The 26,107-nt window shown below is 36.2% G+C and overlaps 1 protein-coding gene across 1 annotated transcript in view; it reads right to left on the bottom strand.

Moving 5' to 3' along the window:
* Positions 1-26,107, bottom strand: part of LOC115448588 — a 60,805-nt gene that overhangs the window by 27,105 nt on the left and 7,593 nt on the right. The window lies entirely within an intron of this gene.

The following is a 26,107-nucleotide window of genomic DNA, read 5'->3' on the forward strand; positions in this document are numbered from 1 at the left end:
GGACTGAGGTGTTGTTCACCCGTAAAGTCAAAATTACAATATCTACCTACATTTTACAATTCTACAACTTTTTAAAATTTTAGCTGTTGGTGGTCCGATCTACGCAGAATGAGCTCACAGTGTATTGAAGTCTGCAGTCGCTGAACACGCTGAATGAGGCGCCAATCATTATCTGCGACTAGACAAGCCACAAATCCTCGCCAAAGAACACCAATTCCTGTCTATCATGATTCGCGAGGCTATTGAAATTAAAAAGCATCCTAATTTCAATAGGGAAAATGGTTGGAAACTTGCACAAGCCTGGGATCCAGTTCTACATTTAATTAAATCGGAACCCAAAAGACCGGCTGCCAGACTTCGAGACACTGTGAGCTCATTCTGCGTAGATCGAACCACCAGCAGATAAAAGTTTAAAAAGTTGTATAATTGTAAAATGTAGGTAGATATTGTAACTTTGACTTTACGGATGAACAATACCTCAGTCCCCCCCGTGACAATGAAGGATGCAAAGTCTTCGAAACGTCAGGAGAAGACAAAATATAAAAAACCGCGATAGAATCCCAAAAGTAGTTTAATTTCAATGTCTAACATTCGCGTAAACATAAGAAATCATTAAAATCCAAACATATCTTCACAAATAATCACTCATACACATACACACTGCCCAATTCCACAAACAAATCCTAACAATATTATATCCCCCAAAATCCGCACTAAATCCATCCCCACAGTAACGTGTACCGCAAACGCGCGCGTATTATTTAACATTGGTTTATTATCGGTTTAATATCGTTTGATTGCTTTACGTTCAAACAGCAGATAAATGTACGCGTTTGGTAAGTGCTTCGGTAATAGATTAGAGTGGTTACAATTTTGGGCTTCGGCTGTTGTGCGTGGTTTAGAACTGTTGAGATTATCCATGATCTGTTCGTATGATCAAAACACTGTAAAGTATGCTACAGCCTTCTTCTGTCTTAGCTTCCCATTTCTGTATTTGTTAAGCGCACATTTTTTTTTCGTTTCATTCCATTACTACTTAAATCATACTGTGACAACTTGCTGAATGAGAGGTAAGTTTATTGGTCTTTTTGTTTTTGCTCTACATTTTACGTGTTACCAATATTTTATTCTTTTGTATATCAATATTGTTATTACTGTCTTTTGAAATGGTGCCAGCATTAAATAAACCTTTATTTTCCATCACGATAGATTTTCCTTGTTTTTACAACCGGACGTTTACCTGACGTTTGTTAGGCGTCGGTAGTTACACCCAGATCGTGATGGTAAATAATTGTCACTTCAATGTGGGCATTATAAATAGTTTTTTGTCGGTTCCTACGTCAGAACTAAGATTTTTATAAAATATATAATATATTGACATAGTGAAAAGAGAGTGAAACAAGTGAAAGCGGACGTACCGAGTGACATAAACGTGAAATTACGAACAAACACCTTAAATAAAGATTTTATATAATGTTGCTACGCATTAACATTCACATTACTAAACCAATTTTGAAGAAGGTATCGTATTTCGGTCATCTATATCTCCAACAATCATTGACTGCAATTTATGGAATAGGAAAAATGTTGCCTAATGTCGATTCTCTTTAACAATGAACCATTAATGCTAACCCAAAAAGCAGCAGCTACTTAAAAATCAGCCTAGTGTTAACACAAACGCTTTTATCGAAAGCCATGTCAACAAGAAAAGAACAAACAATAATAACCATAACATCATCAGAACACGTGATCGCATCTATCAGTTAAAACTGCGGAAGACGAGGGCGAAAATCATTTATAAAAGAAATATTTCATACGGAGAACTTTTCATAATGTTTTTTTTTTTTATTAAATGTCGTGACTCGAGTCGACAGCCTATCATAATTCAGACAGGCCGGATGAGCGACGGCTGCTATGTGCCAAGAAATATTGTAGGCACAGGGCATGTATGTTTGTTGATCAAAATATTATTAATCGATTTTACTCGAAAAATCGATCCGATCGACTGATAGGCAACAGTTGGTAATATGGCTTACTTGGTATTCATGCAGATATAATATGATACACTAAAGAGCAAGTGAAATGTTATCATTAAATCAATTGCATAAGAAACCAGTCACCAACAGATACGCTATAAAAATACCTTCTCTTGAACTCTCAAAGGACCAAGAGTTCCGTAACATTATCAATCTAGAATCGATTCCAATGCGATCGATTTTAAAACCATTCTATCGGAATAATCGATACATCACAGCGCAATACGTAAACGCAACAATTGATTTACGAATGTAATGGCGGCGCCTTCTACGACAAGCTTCCTGCATCCAAAATTACCACCTATACATTAAATGCGAAGGTCGGCGGATATTTTTTTGGCAATCCTTTGTTTCAAAGTCAGAAAACTTATTTGGTTCGATTAGAATTGTCGTCTGGTATTTTGGTAGACATGCCCAGTCGCTTTACAAATAATATTATAAGAATGTGTGAATATTTTAAACTGTTCCAATATTACCTAATGAATTATAGATTCGATTCTCATACAACGATGAATCAAGTTTAATTGATTTCGCCGTGATTCAATCTCAGAAACATGACTTTTTTCAATAGACGACATTACATCGTGCTCATCAAACTGCGTACTTTTATCGTAATACTAATAAAACAATTCTCACCAACATCTGCCCAGCCTGCTTCAGAATATCCGACCAACGCGCCATGGTACATCGCAAGATCTATGAATACACTATCAATATCACGCGAATGCGACCTTGTTTCAACTGAACCAAAGGGACCTTTACCTCGTCCCTGGGGTCCACATCACCCTTTGAATATGCTGGATGAATTCTAGTAATATTTATAAACATACACACATGAAAACACTAATGTATACGCTCCAATTGCAACCACTCGCCCCCTAATAAGAGGGGTTGGAAATAGGTCACAGGCAGTCGTGTTAGTTAGTGCTAGCCTGATTTAATATCCAGTTTAATATAAAGTTTCGTATGTATAAGACCAACACTTAGGTATGCCTTCTAAATTAAATCAAACTTTTTTAAATCTCACATTACTTAAAGATTGTAATTCGCCTCGAATTGCTTAGGACATCGTTGTAGGACCAGCGGTAATCAGAAATAGGAGAGTTCACGGAGCATGGTGTATCCGTCGACATTCATCTCAATTACTTATTAATTATTATACCGGCCTTTCTAATTGCTTCATCACATTCTCATCAAACCAAATATTGGCATAAACAGACAATTGTCTTTGAACATAACCGAGTAGACACTAGAAGACGCCAACGCTGCAACAAATAAAATATTCAACATCTGTATAAAAATACCAAATCCAGGTCATATGTCATAGTCCTGCCGCATTGCGGAGTTGAGTCGCGCCAGTCGCCGCTCAGACGTAATGCGTGGCTTAAGGCTTTCGCCTAATTGAGTCTTCTGTTGCCAATGCGAAGATTTTTGGCAGACATAATGCGTACATATAGAACGACGAATCACTGTACATTTTGGTAAAATGTTTATTGCTGTAGAGGATTGTTCTGGTGCCAAATGGTGATAGTAAGTCAGGAGTCGTATAAATAAGGATATTCGTAACAGCGTTGAGATGTTGGGCTTTAATTGGATTTCCTCGGTGGCGTAGTACTGCGTGTGCTTTGCGATCACCGCTATGAGGTCCCGGGTTTAAAAGTCGGGTTGAGCAAAGTGGTATTGGGTTTTATGCTCAGTATCAGTCCGGAGTCCGATATTGCCCGATATGGCGATAGACTCGTCCCTTAAAAGGTATGCTTTGAAATGTTTAAGGTTCAAGTATAAAAGACGATCAATTGATATTGTCAATAACGCTCAACAGCTCTTACAATATTCACGAGATTTTAGTCCACCAATTTTATATTAAAAGAGAATTCGTTGACAATAAAAAACAAGCCTTAAATCTTTTAAAGTAAGCTTAGAAGTTACGCAATAAATCATGCCGAAATAAATGAATTCAATCAAAACCACAAACACACAAATATTGACCAAAGCCATATCACTTTACGAGCAAATACGAGAATCATACACGATGACGTCACAGCATAACAAATCTTCGAAGGCATCTCGTAATTAGCGGCGTGATGTCACCGCACCGCATCAGAATTCCAATATGTATGCTACATTGTACAGTTGTACACCTTTATTAGATGGAAAAGGTACAGTATGGGAAGTGTTATATTTGATAATCAAATTTTATTCCCTGTAGAGTACTGTACAGAGTTTAAATTATGTAATCATAATCAGCCATAGCATGTCTATTACTTAACGTAGGCTTCCCCCAAAGATTTCTCAATTTGAGTTGTCAGTAGCGGCTTGCATTCAGCGAATTCTTGCTACCTTGTATCCAATTATTTAATAACATATAGTCATGTTGGGTACCAATTTACATCCTAGGCCACTTTGATATTTTATTACATTGACACAATTGTCTTTTTCTCAGACGAACGAACGCAGAGATTTCGGAAGCATTCTGCTACTAAACTTTTATTTTACTTTGCTCTAAACGTTTATCGATTTAAATGCTAAACCGACAACGGTACATAACAAACAAAATTAAAACGTATTCTTACTACAATACCTCGACATTTTCCCCGCATATTTTAAAAGGAAAGTATAATAATGGACAGATTAACTGGGTCACTGATTACTTAGTAAACTCACTTGTAATTTGCGAAGAGAGTGAAGACGTAACTGCGAACAGCTCATTAGTTAAGCGAGTACGTGGGCTGTGTACTATGCAGTCTAGGTTCTATTATAGAAAGCATTTGAGAGATCTTATCTATATATACATATAAAAGAAAGTAGTGTTAGTTACACTATTTATAACTCAAGAACGGATGAACCGATTTTGCTGAAAATTGGTGCAGAGGTAGCTTAGAACCAGGAGACGGACATAGGATACTTAGTATGCCGTTCCCACAGGCTCGGGACGTGACATAAGACGTGGTATAAGAAAGCAAAATTTGGTATGGAGATAGTATAAGACCCTGGGAAGGTTATAGGCTACTATCCCGGGAAAATATATGGTGGGAATTTTATCCCGGAAAACTCCTTCACGCGGGCGAAGCCGCGATCAAAAGCTAGTTTAAAATATAATTATCATTAATACGATTTGCAGACCGCATTTATGCATATCAGTACCTATATCTTATGTCAAGTTCCCTTTCAGAAAAGATTTCGACCTTTTGCTACTGGTATATTACATGGAATAAGATTTAAAGACAGAATTACTGATATATTGACGCAATAAAAACTACATAACTCACGCCTATATCACTAAATGGATAGATAGAGGTGCGACAAATGCAGTCAAAATTTGCTGAATTTTCTTTTTTCACTACAAAAAACGCTAGCCTGTTCTAATCTTAACAAAATTACGCGTGGTGTTTTACCAAAAAAGGTAACAGCTATTTTATCAGTCAAATCAATAAATTGAAAGCAGGAACTCGACGATCCCGGAGCAGCACCGCTTCCACTGGCCCAATGAGCCTATTAAAACTATAAAAGCTACAATAACACTAAAATATAGTCTTGAATCGCGGCCAAAGAACGAAAATGTGACTTGGAATAATATTCAACATAATTTATTTGCGATATTTGTCTACGGATGAGATATGATCTCTGTCTACACTTTAAATTGGTGTGATGAGTAAAATGTCGAAGACATCTCGGCTTAATGACGTGGCGACATTGACATAAGCTCGGAATTCGATTCTTGGTACTGCTATAAAATAAGATAGTAGGAAATGGCCTTCATACCGCTTCGAAAACTGTACTTAGTTAATTGATTTTCAGTATCTCTAAAAATACCCTTTCCACGAGGCTTGTAAGGTTTTTGCTTTATTTAAAAGCGGATTCATTGCGTGTCAGAGTTAAGTTTCAAATATTGTTCATTCAAGCAATAATATATTTTTTTTTGTTTATATAGGATTTTCATTAATTCGATAAGTGGTGTACTTACGATAAGATTCTTAATAAAAATAAAGGGGACTCTTGATGTAGGAACTACAAAGGCCAATGTTTCAATACATATAACTGTATCTTCACATCACGTCTTAGCTCAAAATACCAACACTACCCATAATTCAATTAATAAACCCATCAAAACCCCCGCTACATTAGGAGCAGATGTCCTCAGCGCCTAATATAAGCATGATTCAGACACAAATCATATTCTTGGTGTCGTACTGTCTACTCCGCATGCGAACCAACCTCCGCTGACTCATATTATAAAACTAGGATTATGTGACTTATTACTTATCAGTAGATTGTAATTAATGTGATGTAATACAAACATAAAAGGTAACTTCTAGAATTATGCTAGACTGTTCTATTGCTTTTTCACTTAGAGCACCACCCCAATCAATGGGAATTCATTATATAAAAGCCATTAAATTGGAATATGATCCAATATCACTATAACCTCTAGAAGGGGCTGTCGTAAAAACTAGATAAACTCGTTTCTGCAATTTTTTTTGTAAAAGTTGACCCCATATTTGAAATGATTAATTGCAGGATAGAAGAAAATATCCATCATTCTTTTCCCACAATGTTACACATTATTCTAAAATATAAAGGGCTATAAACAATCCAAATGACTACAATTACTAATGCCAACGAAGGTCGTTCTCTGTCCACCCACTGACACGAAGGTCGTGAAGGCAGACCAAGTTTATTATAAACCAAAAATAACTAGTTATTTATGATTCGTAAAAATCCTATTCTTGTTACTGAATATGTTTTTAATCCGATTGTATCAAAGAGAACACAGAATCAATTTTATTAGCATATAAAATTTGATGTAAAGAAAATTTGATTTATAAGTAATCTGCTAAATAATGGTAATAATTTAAAACCGAAAAATAATAGAATAACTATAGCGCCTACGCTAAATGAACAACTTAGCCAAAATTAGAAAACAAAATATGGGTATAAGATAAATCAATTTTAATTTTGGGGCGATACGGTATTGTATTGATCGTATTCCAAAATTAGAAGTCAGATCATGGCCAGCATTTCATGTTTCTCCAATTTAAATATATAAATGAAAATAATCCTAGTTGGCTTGTGTAGTAAATCAAAAAGGATTTAAATGGATTTCTATTATAAATTCATTTACAATGGCACATTTATATTAAAATTATAGTAAATCATGAAATTAATGCACTGTTCTTATTCCTTGTAGTGGGCATTTTTAAAACCTTTCCATTCAATTCGTATTAGCATACAAAACGGATCGCAATGTAGCCTATCAATAATAATTGAAATTTAAATTCTCAAGCAAAAATATCTTCGATATAACTTTTACCCCAAACCTAAAGCTAAACGTTTACTAATTATTAATTATAACATCTGTATTACGTTTGCTGCTAGGTATTTAAAACATTTCATACTCTAGTAATGTCTACAACAGATTTATTATCATTCCGTACTAAATTCCGACGGATCTCGCCCACTCGTTATCATGTCATCTGTCCTATTACTGCTCAAAGATCAATTAACAAAACTAAATTATCAACAAAACTTTATTTTGACATTACAGTGACAAATAAACCGATAAACAGTGTGGGAAATAAAAACAAACAGTTTTTGATAACGCGGCCGGTGGAGACTCGACCGCGCGGAACGGTACTGCGGAACCGATGAGACAACCGCGCGCGATGACTCATCGCCGCGGAATGACAGCCAGCGCGCGAATTTGTGCTTACGTTTTTTTTCTGTTTATTTTTTTAATTTCTCGATAACCGTGTACGGTCACCGAGACCGTACTGCCACGTTTGATGTAACTTCTATAATATGCTTTCTCTATTTGCTTACGTGTTTTTGGTGTTGCGGTTTTCTTATTTAGTTCTACATGCGGGATGAACAGATTGGATTACGATATGACTGGATTAACACATTACAGATAAAGGGAAAGGTCTTTGATTGATTCCAGCTAATGGAACAGTAAGGCTAATAAACAAAGAAAGAAACTTAATACGTAATGGTTTCTTTAGTTCTTATTTTTTGCTATAAACTAGACACGTAAAGATTTTCCATCCAATTATCAATTTATTTAAACAGCATACCTAGCCTATAGTCTCTAAAACTATTTTCCAGTTTTAAGCTAGTCGCGACTTCCTGGCTATATTTTTTTAACAAAACAAAGGTTTTACAGAAGATTAAGATAACGCAACTTATTTTGACCATGTATTGTTTTTCTATTTGCCTCTTAGACTTCATAACTCTCTCGTCATACTTTATACCACACTGTCCATAACCGCATAGGGGAAGGAGCTATTGTTTACTACAATATTGATGCGGGCATGGCGCGGCGCTCGCGAGTCGTACGCTCCGCTGCGTTTGGAACAAGTCGGCTGGTACGATGACGTCACAAGTGCCAGATAAGTGTATTGTGTATTAGACCGTCACTTAACAATCACGTGAATTGTGGAATGGACAATGTTTGTAAATATTATTTAGGTAATGTTGATGCTCAAGTCTTTCAACTTGAGAATTCGACTATATGAAATAGCGATATTTAATGAGAATGGTATGGCGTCATGTCAACAAGGACGATAAGTATAATATAAGTATAGTGAAACATGCATACCTGGGAACTCTATAATAATATCTATAAACACATATCAGGCGTATTGCACTCCTCTCATAGAGATGAACCAATCAGTCTTATAAGTATTTTCTCAGCTGTTAGCCGTAGTATTAGTACTAATCAACATGTACAATAAATTTCTATAATCACAGGACACAAGTGTTAGGATCATTTAGTTTTACCCGAAAAGACACTATGCTAAGCTCTCGAAACGAATCACAGTTTTGGCTACGCCTTTGAGAATGTATGTATATGTAGGTATAACAATTTTTTTACGATCGCTATTGAGACGCAAACATAGTGATATTTAAATGCCGTCTTGTAATTAAAATAATGTGTTGTTGCTTCAGAAAAAGGTCAGCCGTCAGCTCCTGTCGTTCACAACAAGGAAAAAATAATCAATAAAGGTTTATCTTAAATATTTCATATTAAATACGAATGTCTTTATAATAACCACAGTACTCACAGGTCTTTTCTTTTAAAGTTCCACGACTTAGCGACTGCAGGGCCCTGGAGGACAGTTGGAAGTCGATAGCCGGGAAGGGAGAGTAGGGGAAGGACAAGGAGCCATCTTAGGATAAGAGCAGAAGAGAAGACCAGGAAATGGTAACTTATAGGCCTCACTGTGAATTGGCAACCATGAGGTATACACACATAACCGTATGCCTAGGGCCCCGTGCGAGCGTGCGTTCGGTGGAGGGACCGAGGGGCGACTTATCTGGCAGCAGTCTAGTAACTGAATTTCCCTCAGTATATTTTACTTAGACTACACTGCTATTACAATGAATCTACAGCTTAGGACAAAATCCCAGGCAAATCATGAGATCAAAACTTCTTGTTCGTAGATGGATAAAGATTATTTTGACTACGATTTGTACATAGCATTTAATTCCCAATTTTTCTTTGAAAGTGACAACATTTACTACGATAGAACTTTTTGTTTACTTATTTTACCTTCCCTAAGTGCTAGATTAGATTACCGACTCATGGTGTTATATCACTATCTGTTGGCTGAAGGAAAGGGAGCGGCGCCTGATGTAATCTAGTAAATATGAATGTGCTGTCGAATCGCAATGTTTATTTATACACGGTATACGTAATGATCAGTTTAATTTACTAATCTGTAGCATGAATGAACAGGCAATCCCGAGAAGCATTGCACAAAAATGAGTGCTATTATTAGGTTTTCTATGGACTATAATAGTCTACATAATAGTTAAAACGCCTCCTTAATTCATTATTTTGTCTCCCGCTTGACTATAGAGGGAAGTGGACTATAATAGTCAGTGGAATTACCAATAGACTAAATATCCATTATATTTAATGTATGTATAAGTTATTGTAACGTGCGGCGTGAAAGGACAACATTGCGGACAAAAATGAACAGACTAAATCAACTAATTAGATTTATTAAAAATCGTTATGGACCCTGTGAGGTACGGAGTGTTAGATGCATGGAATGACATCAAAATTGTCAGAAGTTGATAAATAGTTCAGAATCTATGTGCGTATATGTACGCTACTAAGAACATCGCCATCAGCTTTGCCGTATTCAGACAAAAATTTACCGAAATTCGGACTCGAAACTGAACAATGCGATTAACACAAAAATATTGTACTTTTTTTTTGTTTGTGCATCGGAAATAGCTACAGCGTGCAAACTCTTTTGATGTTTATTTCTGTCGGTTAATTTTGGCCGTGCTGAGCTAATTTTGACGCGTGCGTTACGTGACGCGGTTTGCGTACATTATTCCTAAACTGGGATAAATAGCTATTAGATTTATCGCCGGATGGGTTTGTTTGAGAACTAGTTTTTACTATTTCGTTTGTTGGTGTAAACTGTTAAATAGGTCTTTCAAATGTGTGAGCGACTGATAAACCGAGACCTCTAGGCATGTGAACTATTATTCCTTTTCTTCCTTTACCTCGCCCTATTTCAATACAATGCGGGGTCAACGCAACACTTTAACAATCATATTGCAGAAATGATTTGGTTTAACTTTTACGACAAGTCCCTCGCTCCACGTTGAATCCGTGTGGTAGAAATGTATTTACTAGTACACAATTCATTTTAGACTTATCGTATTATTTTCCTCCTTCACGTATTTAAGGAAACTTCTTAAATTTTTACGGTGCTTCGTAAAAATTTGGCTAAATATCGGTTCTTTGTAAATTACCGTGAAATTGTTAATTTACAACGCCAATCAAGGTAAACCAGACCTTCCTCTACTGGTAACACGTGAAGAAAACAAACCACTACCACGAAACATCACAAACGACTCCCTGAATCACAATCACCAGAAGTCGATAATCACCCGAATATCTATTACTAGATTTTACGCTGTATTTTACGAGCTTCCCAAAACCACGAAGCAATGGCTCCCAAATATTTTTCTTGTGCACTAATTAAATAAAGAAGTCAATCTCGCGTATCTTATTTTTGGAATAAAACAACTAAGTGGTATCCCTTTCATGGTAAGTGATCACTGCTGCCCACAAACAGCCATTATACCAGAGAAGTCATGGGTGTATTGACTTTGACTAGTTTAGTTTCGCAAGCGCGTCGCATAGGGAAAAAAATTCTTGCCAACCGATGAGGAAGTGGTAAATAAAACCTATCTAGTATTTTACGAATGCTTATTCTTTAATTGAAGAACAATACCTTCGAGTTGCAATCAGTGGTCAAATACAATTGCCATAATGTAATATAGAAGCATCAGTAATATTTAACCAATATTTTTTATTTAATTTTTTTACCCCCTTATTCAGTTTTTTTTTATTCTTAGGACGTAGTAAAGCTGTAAGTATTGTTGGATCTCAATATTAGCCAATCACAACGGCCGGGCCCTATGTCTACGCACTGCGAAGGGTGCCATGCCTTCAGTCTGTGAAACAGACTTATTATCACAGCTTTACTCCGTCCTTAGATAAAAAAGTCTATGAATGAGGGGGTAAGTCATTACCATCATCAAGTATTTACCGCACACATTCCAACAAGCTCATGCATTCCTTTGAGAACCACTGGCACAGACTAATAAATTATAAAATAAAGTTTTAACGGGGTATCGGCTATATCGCGACATTATATGATGTCATCATCATTATTTGGACGGTGTGCCAGCAGGTGACGTCATCACCATTCGCTGGGTACTGTTGGCGTTGATTCGACCGTGGTCTGCGGTAATATAAAAAATTGTTTGCTTCAAATTGTTTATTTTGACCGTGATGTCATATGGTAATGAAATATTCACTAAGAAAACTATGTAAAGTTAAAAATTATAAAAAACATTAAATTAAAAAGAGGATCGAAGACTCAGATTTGATCACCCTACCAAACACGACACTATAAATTTGTTAATTTGATATACATTTTTATTTACTTCTTATGTTAACTTGCCATAAGTACTATTGTATTGCCTACATAATGATAAACCAATTCCATGTCATATGTTTGTAATTTCAATTTGCAATTCCCACAAAACGAAGAGGGACAGACGCAACTTGGCATCTATTACAAATAAAGTGGTTATTAATTAAAAGCTTCTCAATTTTTGTACAACATAGTCTTCTAAACTTTTAAAACATTTCTTTCACTAATCATCTCCTTCATTGACAATAGGCCATATTATATTTAGTCTTACAAAATTTATACCAAGAATATGCACGAAGACAGAGTCACGAACGAATACACGTTAAAATAAACAACAGCAAAATTATTACGGAAAAAGATGGCATCTAGTAGTTGACCCATTTATAAACGTTCATTATGCGACGCATAAATAAAACACGACACATTAGTCGCTTTATTTTCGGAACAAAAATGTACACTTGGACGATAATAACTGGAGTAGGATCACGAGGATTAGCTTTGCAACGCGACATTGCACGCATTTACAACTAAAAATAGATAGGCATTGAGTTAGTGTTTATTTCTAAGAATGAAATAAAAAAGGGATCACCGACCGCCGACTATGATTGCGAATGTGGAAGTGTGAAAGTGTTTGGATGTTTGTTAGAAGCTGAACGGCTTTGGATGTAATTTGGCACACGGATAGACCATGTCCTTGGCCAACGTATGGGCTACCTTTTACCCTCTAAAAGAACTCAATAGGTTTTTTACATCGTTAAATGTCTTCTACGCAATTATCTTACTCTTAGTAATACTATAAATTCCGTTTTTTTTTGGATATCGGTGAGAAACAAACTCAGACAATGTCCCAGATTAACATATAGGCTACTTTTGTGCCGGTTACATGCGCCCGTAAGATTTTTTTTTAAATAAATGGCGTTGTTATTCTACAGATGGCGCTATGTATCCGTAATAAACATAAAATAAAGTAATGATTTAGGTACTTTTATAGCGGGAAATGCTTGTAACGACGTAGCCGCAGTCAACACTTAGTAAAACATAACATAACCTTGTCAATATCATAACACACACAGCCGATGGAAAGCGAACGCCTGATTTCACACATGATTTATTGACGATCCACTGTCCATGACAATGTACGTAATAAATTAATAATGCATATTGCATACAGCGATGCATTACTCTATTAATAATACATGAGGAACCACATTTTAAATTTATAAACAAGTTTTGTACAAATTGTGAGAATATTTATCCAGTTTTAATCTATGTTAATTTTGCTTTTCCGTTTTATTAGGATTACAAAAAAAATAGTTCCATATTTTACTGCAAATGGCGAGGTGTATTATCTTTACAGCCTCATTGAGATGTGTATCTTTAATGTCAACTACGAGACTTCACTCCCGCACTCCAGTACTCGTAACAATTACTGACAATAAAAAAAAGGATTTTATTTATTGATATCGAAGCTTAATAAGCAATTAAATACCCCTTAAAAGCAATGATGTCATATATTAATAAAGAGGTAAATATGGCACTATAACGCCCAATCTGAGTACTCGAAATTGTCCCAATACGAACTTTTGCATACACTACGTGTACATCAAAGTCTTCCACGCATTAGGGCGTATAAATAACCGCGATAAAATGCGTAAATAGTTTCATTTCAATGTCTAACATTCGCGTAAACATAAGAAATCATTAGGTCATAAATCAAAAAGCATGATTTTACAGGTGTCGTGTTTAAGGGAGTTATTGAAATTCATACGCAGTAGGCAATCCTAATAATCACGAACCCGTATAACAGAGACCACCGCAACCGAGTCCTCACTGCGTGCGGAACTTTTTTTTTATTCGTTTTCTTAAGGTACGCCATATGACACATCTATACTTGTTGAAATATCGCTGCCTGAACTGTAATAGTAATGTAGAATACAAATTGTTTACTCAGTACATACATATTTCATTAACCCAGAATTTACAGTCCTACACTAGCAGTCGAAAGCGCATCCATAGATTTAGAGAGCGCATGAAAAGCGTTCAATTATCACTGTTAGCGCATCAGACGTGTCACAAGTCTAGACCCAACTGTGAACTGAAAGTGGGACGAGTGTGAAGTTAATTATATTGGATACTCTCGGGGCATGTCGTGGGAACATGGATCCCGTCTGTATCGTAGTGCTCGAGTTATTAAGACCCTTCCCCGAGCAAACGGCCTTAAACATTCGTTCCATACATCTTCGGCACACGAGTTGCGGCGAGAAAATGCAATATACGAACAAATTATTTAAAAAAAGAAACTGTCTTATGAAAAATTTAAACTAGAAAATATTCATTATTAAATTCTATGTTTAATAGTGTTGAAAAAATATTTGAAAACTAAATTTATGGTAAAATTATTATAAAAATACCATCCAACAATCACAAGTCCCCTCCTTACTCCCACTTTGATACAAAGTTCACATCATATAACTACGAAGAACTTCACAACACTCAAAACAAATATTCGCAAATTATACATTTGTCTCGGTGCAAACGCGGCGTCGCATTCGCGGTCGGCTTATCGCCAGCGCCAGAGAGGATGGAGGGATAAAGTTTTGCATTGTTATTGCTTTAGTTTGTTTACTTTTTATTATGAAGTGCTTTTCATGAGGATAAAAAACTCATACACCGCAAACTTTTACAATTATAATATATACTAGCTGTGCCCACGAATGCGTACGCTTGGATAATTTTTTATCCAATATTTGATTAAATGACACAAAGCCTATATCCTGCTCCTAATTTTACTCTAACCACCTGTGAAAACTACATGAAAATCCGTTCAATAGTTTCGGAGATGTATGCTAACAAATAAACAGAAAAGAATTGAAAAGATCGGTGATTTGTGTTCTATTACTCTTTGTCACCTCTTTCTTATTACTCTATTTCAAATCTACACATCGTGTTCTGCTGTTATATTGTACCTAATAATAATAATAATATCAGCCCTGTATTATATACTTGCCCACTGCTGAGCACGGGCCTCCTCTACTACTGAGAGGGATTAGGCCTTAGTCCACCACGCTGGCCTAGTGCGGATTAGTAGACTTCACACACCTTCGAAATTCCTATAGAGAACTTCTCAGATGTGCAGGTTTCCTCACGATGTTTTCCTTCACCGTTAAAGCGAACGATAAATTCACAAAGAATACACACATGATTTTTAGAAAAGTCAGAGGTGTGTGCCCTTGGGTTTTTGAACCTGCGGACATTCGTCTTCGCAGTCCGTTCCACACCCAACTAGGCTATCGCCGCTTTTTTGTACCTATATCAATGAAACTAAACTGACCAAAATGGCCTGATGGCTTTTTGTCACTTCTTTTTTGAGGGCACGCTAATTCTCGAAAGTTATAAGTCCATAATTTTTTGTACCCTCTCCTTTTAACATGGACGATTAAAAATACCAAACAACGTCTGCACTTACATCCGTATCATGAAGCAGACGTTTCATTAAACGTGGGAAGTTGGTTTAAATCATTTATGACGTACTCGCGTTTAACAGCCGTCCATTAATTGCTCACACTTTATTATAGGGAGAGGGAGGGGGATTAATGTGTATCACAGTGCATATACATAAAGCATAGTTCAAAAGACTGAAAAAGAGCACTTATTAATAAGGAAATAATCATAAACGCCAAAGAAACGTGGGTTATTAGGCAGCCCTGAATTATAAACTGTCCCATGGTGTGCCCAATCTGTTAGTTTCATCGACCACCGAGAGCGTTAACGCTTTTATCCACCACGCTGGCCCAGTGATGGTGTATGTGTATGAATAACACCAGCATCGTCACAAGTATCGAACCCTCTACCTTTTACTTTCTCTATATTGACAACTACACTCATTCACTCTTTTCATCATGGGAAAAGTAAGCACATTTAAATGTATCCTCCATTAGCATTTATCTTAGCATTGATGCGTCCGACATCCGCATTTCGACATCTGCATTCGCATCTGCCACCTCGGCGGATGTGACGCGGAAGCAATGGCAGTTAACAACTGGCGAGCGTCTTGCGTTCCAGTGTAAGTAATTAAAGGGTCAGTACCTATTAGCTACCCACCGTAACGGAGCTGCATTCTCTATGACAGTGTAAACACGTAACACGCCACGCCATCGTCGTGAGTTTTGAGTGGAATAGTATTCTGATTTCTGAATAACATTTCCAATTATCGTAATGTCTTTCTGTTTGTATGTTTGTACACTCATCGCGAAGACACTGCTGCATGGAATTGAATGCAGTTTTCACTGATGTATTGCTGGAGGTCAACTTAAAATATAGGCTCTAATTTATCCCGGAAAAACTTTTTCACATACCGCCAGGAAAAACTTGTTGGGACTTGCGAAGAAAGTCATAAAAAAGGCACACAGTAACCAAAGAAACCAGCTCGGCCTAGCAAGAAAAGGGGGTTTATCAACTTTCGACAATTGATACTCCATCTGCCACTCCTCTTACCCGATGCTGTAGATTCACTTTGCCATATTATAGACCCTGACCATATCAAATTCCCTTTAGACCAGTACCCGCTCTGGCTCCGTGTCAATTAAGTTGACCTCAACAGCTAGCTCGCCGGCCGCCGCTAATTTGCAAACCGTCCGCACTGTTTTTATTTTTATCGCTTTTTTTAACTCGTCATAATTGGACGCGGCGAGAGGTAATTAACATTGACCAGTATGGGAAAAGTAATATTTGACGGCAATTTTTTCGGTTATGTCATAATTAGAGAAATTCAGAACCTGATTTTTTTAATATTGCCTTCTTAGTGCGGCTTATTTGTTTTCTATCCATAAGAGGCAAAGGAAACACGAAAATCTAGTTTTTTGTATAAAATACTCGTTTATTCCAGTGAGTACTGATAAAACAGAAGCTTTAATAGGTTTGACATTACATCTCAAGTTACTTCACCGCAATTGTACAACTGCCCTGAATTGGCTTAACACCTGTAATCTCAGGGTGACAAACGCTGTGGGAGACCAGTCACGTCATATATCGTTCTGGTGCTGTTTCTGTTTCTGAGCAAGGGTTTTACCATCATAAGCCAAAACAAATCCAGAATTCACTTTTAAAAATGGGCATAGATTGATCCAGTGAAATTACTTGCTGGAGTCAGAAGGACAGTATATTATTGGCAAGTTATAACCATCAATATCATAGTCACCCAAGTTGCTATTTGGTTCTCAACAAATGCCGCTGGTGCGATATAAATTTTCTCTCTTTCCCTTAACGGATGTTTCTATCTGTATTTAACTAAATTCGAAGTTCAGTACAGCAACTTCACTTTACACGTCAGAACAAAAAATACAACGAAGTCCGCCTCTAATAAGCCTACTCGAATCGACTTTCATTTCAGGCCACAAAATAAACTAATCTAACGTCACGACAATTTAAAATTTCACAAATGACGTCACACGTCAACTTACATCATGAGTATATGACGCGAACAACTAAAATATTAATAACATGCTAATATTGTAATAGCAAAACACATCACGCGTCTACTATGAGACGACGCAATCTTGGCGACATTTCTTGTTAAAACATATAAAATAACACTATAAACAACACCAAGTAATTTTTCTCGTGGAATAGTAAGTACTAAATACAAATTGTGCTTCACTATAAACCAGAGTATATAACTTTACATTATTTTCTACTATAGCAAATAATGTACTCACCCAATTGCAAACTAGTGAATCCAGGTGTAAAGGCAAACTTTTGGTTATCTAAGGAGACTTTTTTGTAAATTTAAAAAGTTTCCGAAGAAGCTATGGCTTAAATTCTTAAAACGACTATACTGTGAAACATTTTTTTTAGATCGATGGTTGTTGATTTTTGTATGAAAAACACGTGTCACGACGTCGTATTACTGGAGTCATTTTGATAGGAGGATGATTGTGAGATTATATAGATATCGGATTTATCAAACATAATGCCTGATCGCAACTTTGCATCAATTTAAAATAATATCTATTAAACAATCGATAAGATCGAATATCGATAGTAACATATTGTATTTTTCTAAGTATTGTTTTATTAGTCATCAACGGTTGATAACAAGCGGCGCGACGCTCGGGCGACATTCGGGCGATACCTTGACCCAGTGGCGTCGAAATCAGATCTCACGGTCGCAACCAAAACTGATAACAGTAAGCTTTGCATTGTTTCCTTCGTTCGCACGGCTTTTTGCATGTTTGATGCTGAGACATGGTTATTTATGACTGGATTTTTCTTATGAATGAGGAAATAATAAACATCACGAATGAAGACAAAATCAGGCAATGTAACCGAGAATTTTGTATTACACTGCCTTTATTCCTTACAACTAGGCATTAGGTTTTAATTCACATAATCCCAGTAAATGGTGCAATAAGCTAACAAAATAAATTCAAAAATGCTTGCAAACTGCTGATACTTACATGCGCAGACGCATTTTCAAATATACGAATAGTTAGATGCATCTCTTAAACATCTGCATTATTATCCCAACACCTTTAATTAGGTGCCAATGGAAGAATTACATCTAGATATTAAGTATTAACTTTCGCCTGAATGAAAAAGTGTTTCCTGAATAAAAAGTAGCCTAAAGCACTTAGGAATAATGTAGCTTCCTATCAATGAAAAAAACTTCAAAATCGGTTCAGTAGTTCCTGAGATAAACGCGTTGAAACAAACAAATTCTTCATATTTTATTAGTATAGCTATAAATAAAAGCACTTAACTTCACCATTGATATTTTTATAGTGAATGATATTTTTAACATGAAACAACTTACTTGGGCAATAAAAGTAATGCCAGTGACCTGCGCATTATCTGTAAAGACACCGACGGCTCTCCGTTAAGTAATCAAACGTCCCGCCGCACCGTCCGAATCCTACCATCCTACCATGCACACGGCGGAACCGACGACGCGACCGATGTAATCTCATTTCACCGCTTCCTTTTCCGGTGTGTGTACTTAATGCTTTTTGTATCAGTTACCGTCTATGACTCAGTACTGCTAATAAATAAATTTAGTCACCGTAGAGAATATAACAAACTTGTTAATTGCTGTAGGTTATGGATGCAATCTATACCCACTATCTGGTTTAGGGCCTTGTCCCGATGGTTCAGTTTTATCATTACAATGTTCCGGTATTATAGTTAGAAAAACGATCGCATTTTTTTATACGAAATTTTCTTTTAAAATTTCAAATCACCTTTAAACTTTTGTATCCGTATTGAAAATCGTTTGTTCTGCACTAAAATAAATTTCAAAAGAATTCCTTTTTTATACTAAAAATATAAATTCGATTAAGTTAATGTGTAAAAGCTTTTTGAAGATTTGAATTTGTCCAGCTACTTTTATGGGGTGTATAAACATCTTCGGGAGATTTTCCATGGGCCATTACCACTAATCGAAGTTAAAATGTCCCAATTAGGCTGCAGAGAGCTATGACAACCCTACTTTCCATCGTTAAGCATGATATTTTAGCGAGTGACTTGTTTCAGTTTTTAATTTAGACCATTACGCTACTCTAGGTAGAGCTACGTGCCCGCCTACGACACAACGCTGTAATAACATCCCGTACTAGTTTTTTTTTTATAGATCAATAATCATAAACAAGATAAAAGTCAACAAAATTAAAAGGTTCCTTGACTTCGAATTAGTTCCGCGTATTCAATAGAATTATTTTATTAACTCAAACAAGTTCTTCCTGGTAATAAATCATATTATTATTTTCTTATTTTGAACAATAGTTCAGTACTAGCTTTTGCTCAACATCATCCGCTTTTTAAGAATAAAATCCAACAAACACTTTTCCGGGATGAAAGCGTAGTAGATAGATTATATCCAATCTTTAGTCTATCCGAGCTATATTTTCGCCCAAACATATTCAACTGTATGAATGCTAACATGTCAAAACATCTTTACAAGGTATCTTTATATTTATAGAGACTACGCTAAACACAAATCTTATACGTGAACATTTGGCTTTGATGTAATCAAACTAGCATTACCTCTTCTCAGCCAGATCACCGGCCGCTGCGCCATGGAGGCCGATTCTAATTTCGAAAATCTAAACATGATATTATGTCCAATAAACCCAAGCAAATGTCTTCCTACAAATAAATATCATTATTATTAGCTACAAGTTTTGCACACGACTGCGCTTGCGCACGCCGACAATATTTTTGGAACTGGAGTGGAGAAAGTCGAAATTATCGTCTCGATCTCTTTTAACGTCATAATGAACATTTCCACAAATATATTTGTTCCATTTAACGAGAGGGTTTCGTGCAAAAATTCTGGGAATTTTCGTAACAATAATATGACGAAATTGGTTTGACTTGAAGTCTAGGGTATTTTTTATTAGCTTTACTATTCCCTATAGCAAGTAAAATACTTTTTCTTTTTCTAGATCCTTGCTTGCTAATGCATGCCAGGAATTCCTGTCTTTTTTTTTATTATTTAACAAAAGGCATAACATGTCTACGTAACTAAATACTGTAGAAGTTTCTCAGTTGTAATTATCTTTCGTATTTTGTTCCGTAGTAATGATTGAGCGCCTTTTACATGCAGGGGTGAATGAACATAATATTAAATTATTAGGGGAGATTTTATTTACCCATTTGTAATATTATGTACTTGGAAAACACGATAAAAACCGAGACCGTCAACAACCCACTATAATTTTATTTATATCTCACTTAAACAACAAATAAACAATAGCAAACATATTCCCCTAGCCTTCCTATTTCCATATTGTAAGTTTCGGCCGATTGGTTTTACACGCCGCACGTGTGACGTCATCCCATCGTGGGAAAACGGGACGCAAATATTCACATCTGCATCCTGTGTGATGACTAAAGTTAGGAAGCCCCGCAAATGCTTCGTAACTTTCAGATAACAATTTACGCGCAACATACGCCCGACAACTTGTACTATCAAGCTACAAATGTTGCGCATCATGTTGCAGTGTTTTTATTATTTTTTACCGAGTCCAAGGATGAAGATTATCAATTAGTCATATTTTTTAATCATTATTTTAATTTCATTAGTAAAGGACCTTGGACTTCGTAGATGTAGAGGAGAACACGTTAAAATGAAATAGGATTTTGATAATTTATTCTAATGTATGACGACCGACACAAGTCACTCGTTAAGTAGTAAACGACATACCATGGATAAACAGTAGTAACACCACACAAAATTCATCATCAAAAATAAAATCACATAATACCCATTACACTAGCCGCGTAATATGTCAAAAATAATTAACGAATCGCGTCAACTCGTTACACGATTGTCTAAACAAAGAAAAAATCTAAACAAGTTACCCAATACTGGTTATTGCGTACATTTATTCAACCACGATTACCATCACAAACGGGTTTGCCGAAAAAAAAACTATCACATCACGAGCCGAACACGCAAAGCGAATTTTAGACCGTGTTTTGGCACGCTATTCGGAATAAAGGCTTGGACAAAGAACGCAAACAGGCTTGCGAGTTACACTGGCCAGTTTTATTTTATTTCAAGAAAAAAATTAAATAAACTTTTATTCAACATTTCAATTTCAGTCTTTTTAAACTTCTATACTCAATGTTATAATTTAGGAGAGATGAAGAGAACACATTTACTAATGAACTTTTCCACAACTTAATTGACAGCATGGCAATAGAAAAATCTTCTACTACTAGTAATCACAATAGTATCTATGTTTCTAGTAACTACTCGTCATTGTATCTGGTTGGTGCGATTCTAAGTACTTTTTGTTTACACAAGCGATTGACATGAACAAGTCGATCGCTTGACGATAATCGGCTGCTCGTAAACTGTAACAAATCTAGAACTTCGAACCACAAAAAGCTCTAGACTACATCATGCTCATCACCCTCAAACGCAAAATGACAACTGTCTAGTGCCCTAAAATTATACAGGTTTCTAATATTATAACGGGTGAATGGTAAATTGATTTAGGCTACATTTATTACGAAACTTTTAACGAGGTTCAAAAAAGACGGAAAAATCGTTAATTCCAAATATGAATTTAACTCAATATCGCTTGCATCAGTTAGCTTTCCACTCTTCGCTATATCTGAAAAACTCGTTATAACAGTAGTTGTCCACCAACAGCTCAGTAGCTCGTTCCGCGTGACCCTTCCTGAACGCAGTCCAACTCGCACGGTGCGTCACGTCACGTGATGACATCACGTCGCGCCGCCGCGTGCTTACCTCACCGCCTCCAATACGGAGTGACATTTGTTTGCCGACCACCTGTTTCGACGATTCGATAATGCGATAGAATTTTTTGCGACTTTTGTTTACTAGTTCTATCTTGAGGGTGAAGTTATTAAATGAGTTTTTACTAAAAGTACAAAATATTTTATTCCCTTTATTGAGAGAGACCCTTTAAAATTTATAATAATCATTTTATCTGATTTGCGTTCATTGCGTTTACAGAGGTTTAATGACCTCTTTTACTCCTGGCACGTAAAAACACTAACTTTCCTTGCATAACATACGAGCATTGTGAATGAAACTAAGTAATTTAGATGTTTAAAGTCCCGAGGGCTAAAGATATATGCAGCGAGGCTTTCTGACCAAATCCAGCAAATTCCCTGAAGACGTCCTGGCATTTTATAGTCCGAGTTACTAACCTAACTTGTCTAGACTAGAACTAAAATCCATGATGGCTTAAATTCGACGCACGACTGACACCTTTGGGGCACCGTAACATCTTCGCAACTTCCGACTTAACAAATCATCATAATCTAATCATTTCCATTATGAGCAAATACACAAGTAATTCAAGCGGCTACTATTTTTAAATTACAGTCATTAATCCAAAGACTATTGACTGAAGCAATCACCTGTAATAAACCTAATATCAAATTTATTTCTTTCAAACGAGAAGACGAGTCTATCACCATATCAATCAGCATGATGATTCATGACACCGTAATCAAACAAAAAACTAAATGATTTGACATCCAGTACCACAATATCACTGCCCAAGTACACAACCATTAACTTAAAAACACTGACGCACGCATATTTATTAACATTATTATATATTTAATACAAACTTTTTATATTCTCGCAATGATATTTTTATTGTAAATAATTGTATGTTGTTGTTAATAAAACAGTTTTAGTATCGTTTAGATCTTATTGCAGAATGAATTACACTCGGCATTGGACGATACGATTCGAAATAAACACATGACGAATATAACAGTAATGCTAATCTAAACATTAGCTGATAAAAAATTGCACGATTGCATTATAAAATCATAATCAAACAGTCAGCGTCATTGAAGTTTTACTCGTGTAATTTTTAAACTGCCAGTCATTTTAGAATTTAATATAATTTACGAACAAGACTTGGCACCTCATAATGCGAAGTCCCACTGCTGGGCATAAGCCTCTGTCACACCATACCATTTCTCATGCCAAGCCAGTTACAGATGTAGGTTCAAACCGTAATATTTCTGGTGGAGCTGAGGGTTACCAGGCGGTAGGTCTATCATATGCGATGATACGTCTGGTTAGGTACCAAAGCAATGTCTATTTCTGCCGTCAAGCAGCAGTACTCGTGCACTACTATTTGCTTTGAAAGACATTTTATTTATTATTTATACTTATACACCATAACAGTTACAGTACTAAAGCAATGTCATACACAGTAGGTAATTATAACACTTGGCTTCATCTCACCTTTGGGAACTTCTTTTATTTTCACTTCGGTGAATTCCCGCAGGTTACAAATAAATAATTCAAAGTTCTAGGATATAATGTTGAGAAATCATAATAACTAGTGTATTTACTGGGCACTTTGATTCTACATCTGATGCTTCAGGGTAACCAGCGTGGTTCAGTAGTGTTAAGACATTTGTAATTCAAAGTTTTTATTGAGTTTGCCACTGTTTATGGAAAGTGTCGCTTATCATCAGGCAAGGCTTGCTCGTCACGTCATCCGTATACATAAAGTTGGTCACATAAAAAGTCGCAAGCAATCTCGGACACAAAGATAACAATCTCGTCAATATAACCGGCCGTCAAGGGTTGCAACATGTGTGTGACGTCACAACACACGAGTTGTGTATTTACTTTAGACAAAACATCGTCCTCCCAATATGGTTTAATACTAACAAACTTGTGTAAACAATTAACTTGTACAGACGGGTCCGCACATTTATTAGTTTTCTATCTTTACCCTCTTACTATTTTATTTGGGATACCTCCCCGTAATATTTTGTTCCTATACGTGAATAAATTATTGACTATCATTATTTATTTATTAATAACTATTGACCAACAAAACGACATTTCAGTCTTTAAATAACTATATCATATTGAGCTGGTACAAAAGGGCATCGACCTGAAGTCATTCCTATTCGTCCGAAAAAAAAATAACATTCAGTTGCTTGATTTCTGTAGTAAAACACAAACATAGATTAATCAATAGAAAACGCACGTAAAACGTAAACGGCATTGTCCAAACTGTGCGGCCTTGCGACTTCGTCTTTGATTACAAACACACATGCGCACGCGAACGCACACGTTAGCAAGGGTTGCATCATCAGAGTATCGATGTTCGCCTCTCCAGTTACAATCACACCTTCTACTGCAATGTTTTTACGCACATTAGTAACTTAGGAGCTAGAAATGCAAAGGTATCATCCATAAATATACAAAGGTTTTACTACCCCACATAGGAGTGGGATCATTGAGTTCATACAAGTATCTGGCAAAGTTTAAGACTAAAATTCAGATTGTATACGATGTTATTGTCCTGATGATTGACAGCATCATGCTGACCTATATTACAGTATGTCTATTTTATTGTACAAAGGCTGACTTCTACACGCAAATGCTCGAGACGAGCCACAAGATAGACAATACATCCTATAGCTTCCCAACAGCAAACCTGGGTCATGATGCCTCATCTAATTATCCATGGATCCATTGCGCCTCTCCCTACCCTTTTATAACTAATGCCTGAGCTTGTGTGTGTCTAAACATTCATTGTATATTCTCATCATAATCTCGTGAATAACGCGCCTGATTATCCGGTGTTTAACCGGACCCCCGCTGAGAAATGTTTACATTCAAAATCTCGCCCATTGTGATACTATTATAGGATGTGTTTGTACAACTAAATGAAAAACTTATAATTCTGATGGAAGGCATGACGATTGCCACAAAAAAGAAACGTCACAAAGAACTTTTGGAGGAGCTGTTTCATGCCGCCGCTGAGCTTTTACAAGTTAATCAAATTACTACAAGGAAATAAAATTATCCAATTAGACTAAAATGATCCTGCTAAATGGATATACTTGTGCTTATTAAGATATATAAAATGTTAAATTTTAATTAAGTTTTTGAAATCTTATGCAGAGGCGCCTCTGGGGAGAATATAAGCGATCTGTTTAAGGTAATTATAGAGGAAGCAAGAATGTATATTGATGTAAATAAGGATACGAGTATTGAGAAGTCAGATTAAAATTTCAAATAGAGGAAAATAAAACATTAAAAAAAGCACTGTTCGGTTCATTTAATTCTAGCGACACAACACCAGTGTAACATATTGTCAAGGCAAAGGTATTCAAAACTGTACTGCCACTGAAACAGATTGGTCACGGCGCGGCAATTAACTCGCGTGTTGTGCGCACAACACGATGTTGTTGCAACAACAAACTTTACGACAAAACGTACTGGTAGTAGCGCGCTCGTTAATCGTTTTATTTCTAAACATACCATCGCGCCTTTACCCTTCTCGGAGGTCGGCAGAGGTATAACACACATACATTTCGTCACCTAAGTTAAATCGCATGTAGAAGCCCCGACGTTATTGTAATATTACTTGTCAGATATAATAATACTTTTTACGTCTAGTAATTCAGACATCCTTCATGCTTCGGACAGATCATCAATTTGACTCGGTTTTTTCCTTGAAATGTTTTGAAGTCGTCAATAAACAAACCAATTAAACGATAATTATTGAAGTAAACTAATTGTTTAAAATGTATTTTAATGTCGTAAGGAGAGATCACGGTATATCCGATATTGCTACATGGACT

The sequence above is a fragment of the Manduca sexta genome, chromosome 2 (assembly GCF_014839805.1).
Source record: "Manduca sexta isolate Smith_Timp_Sample1 chromosome 2, JHU_Msex_v1.0, whole genome shotgun sequence".
NCBI classification, from domain to species: Eukaryota; Metazoa; Arthropoda; class Insecta; order Lepidoptera; family Sphingidae; genus Manduca; species Manduca sexta.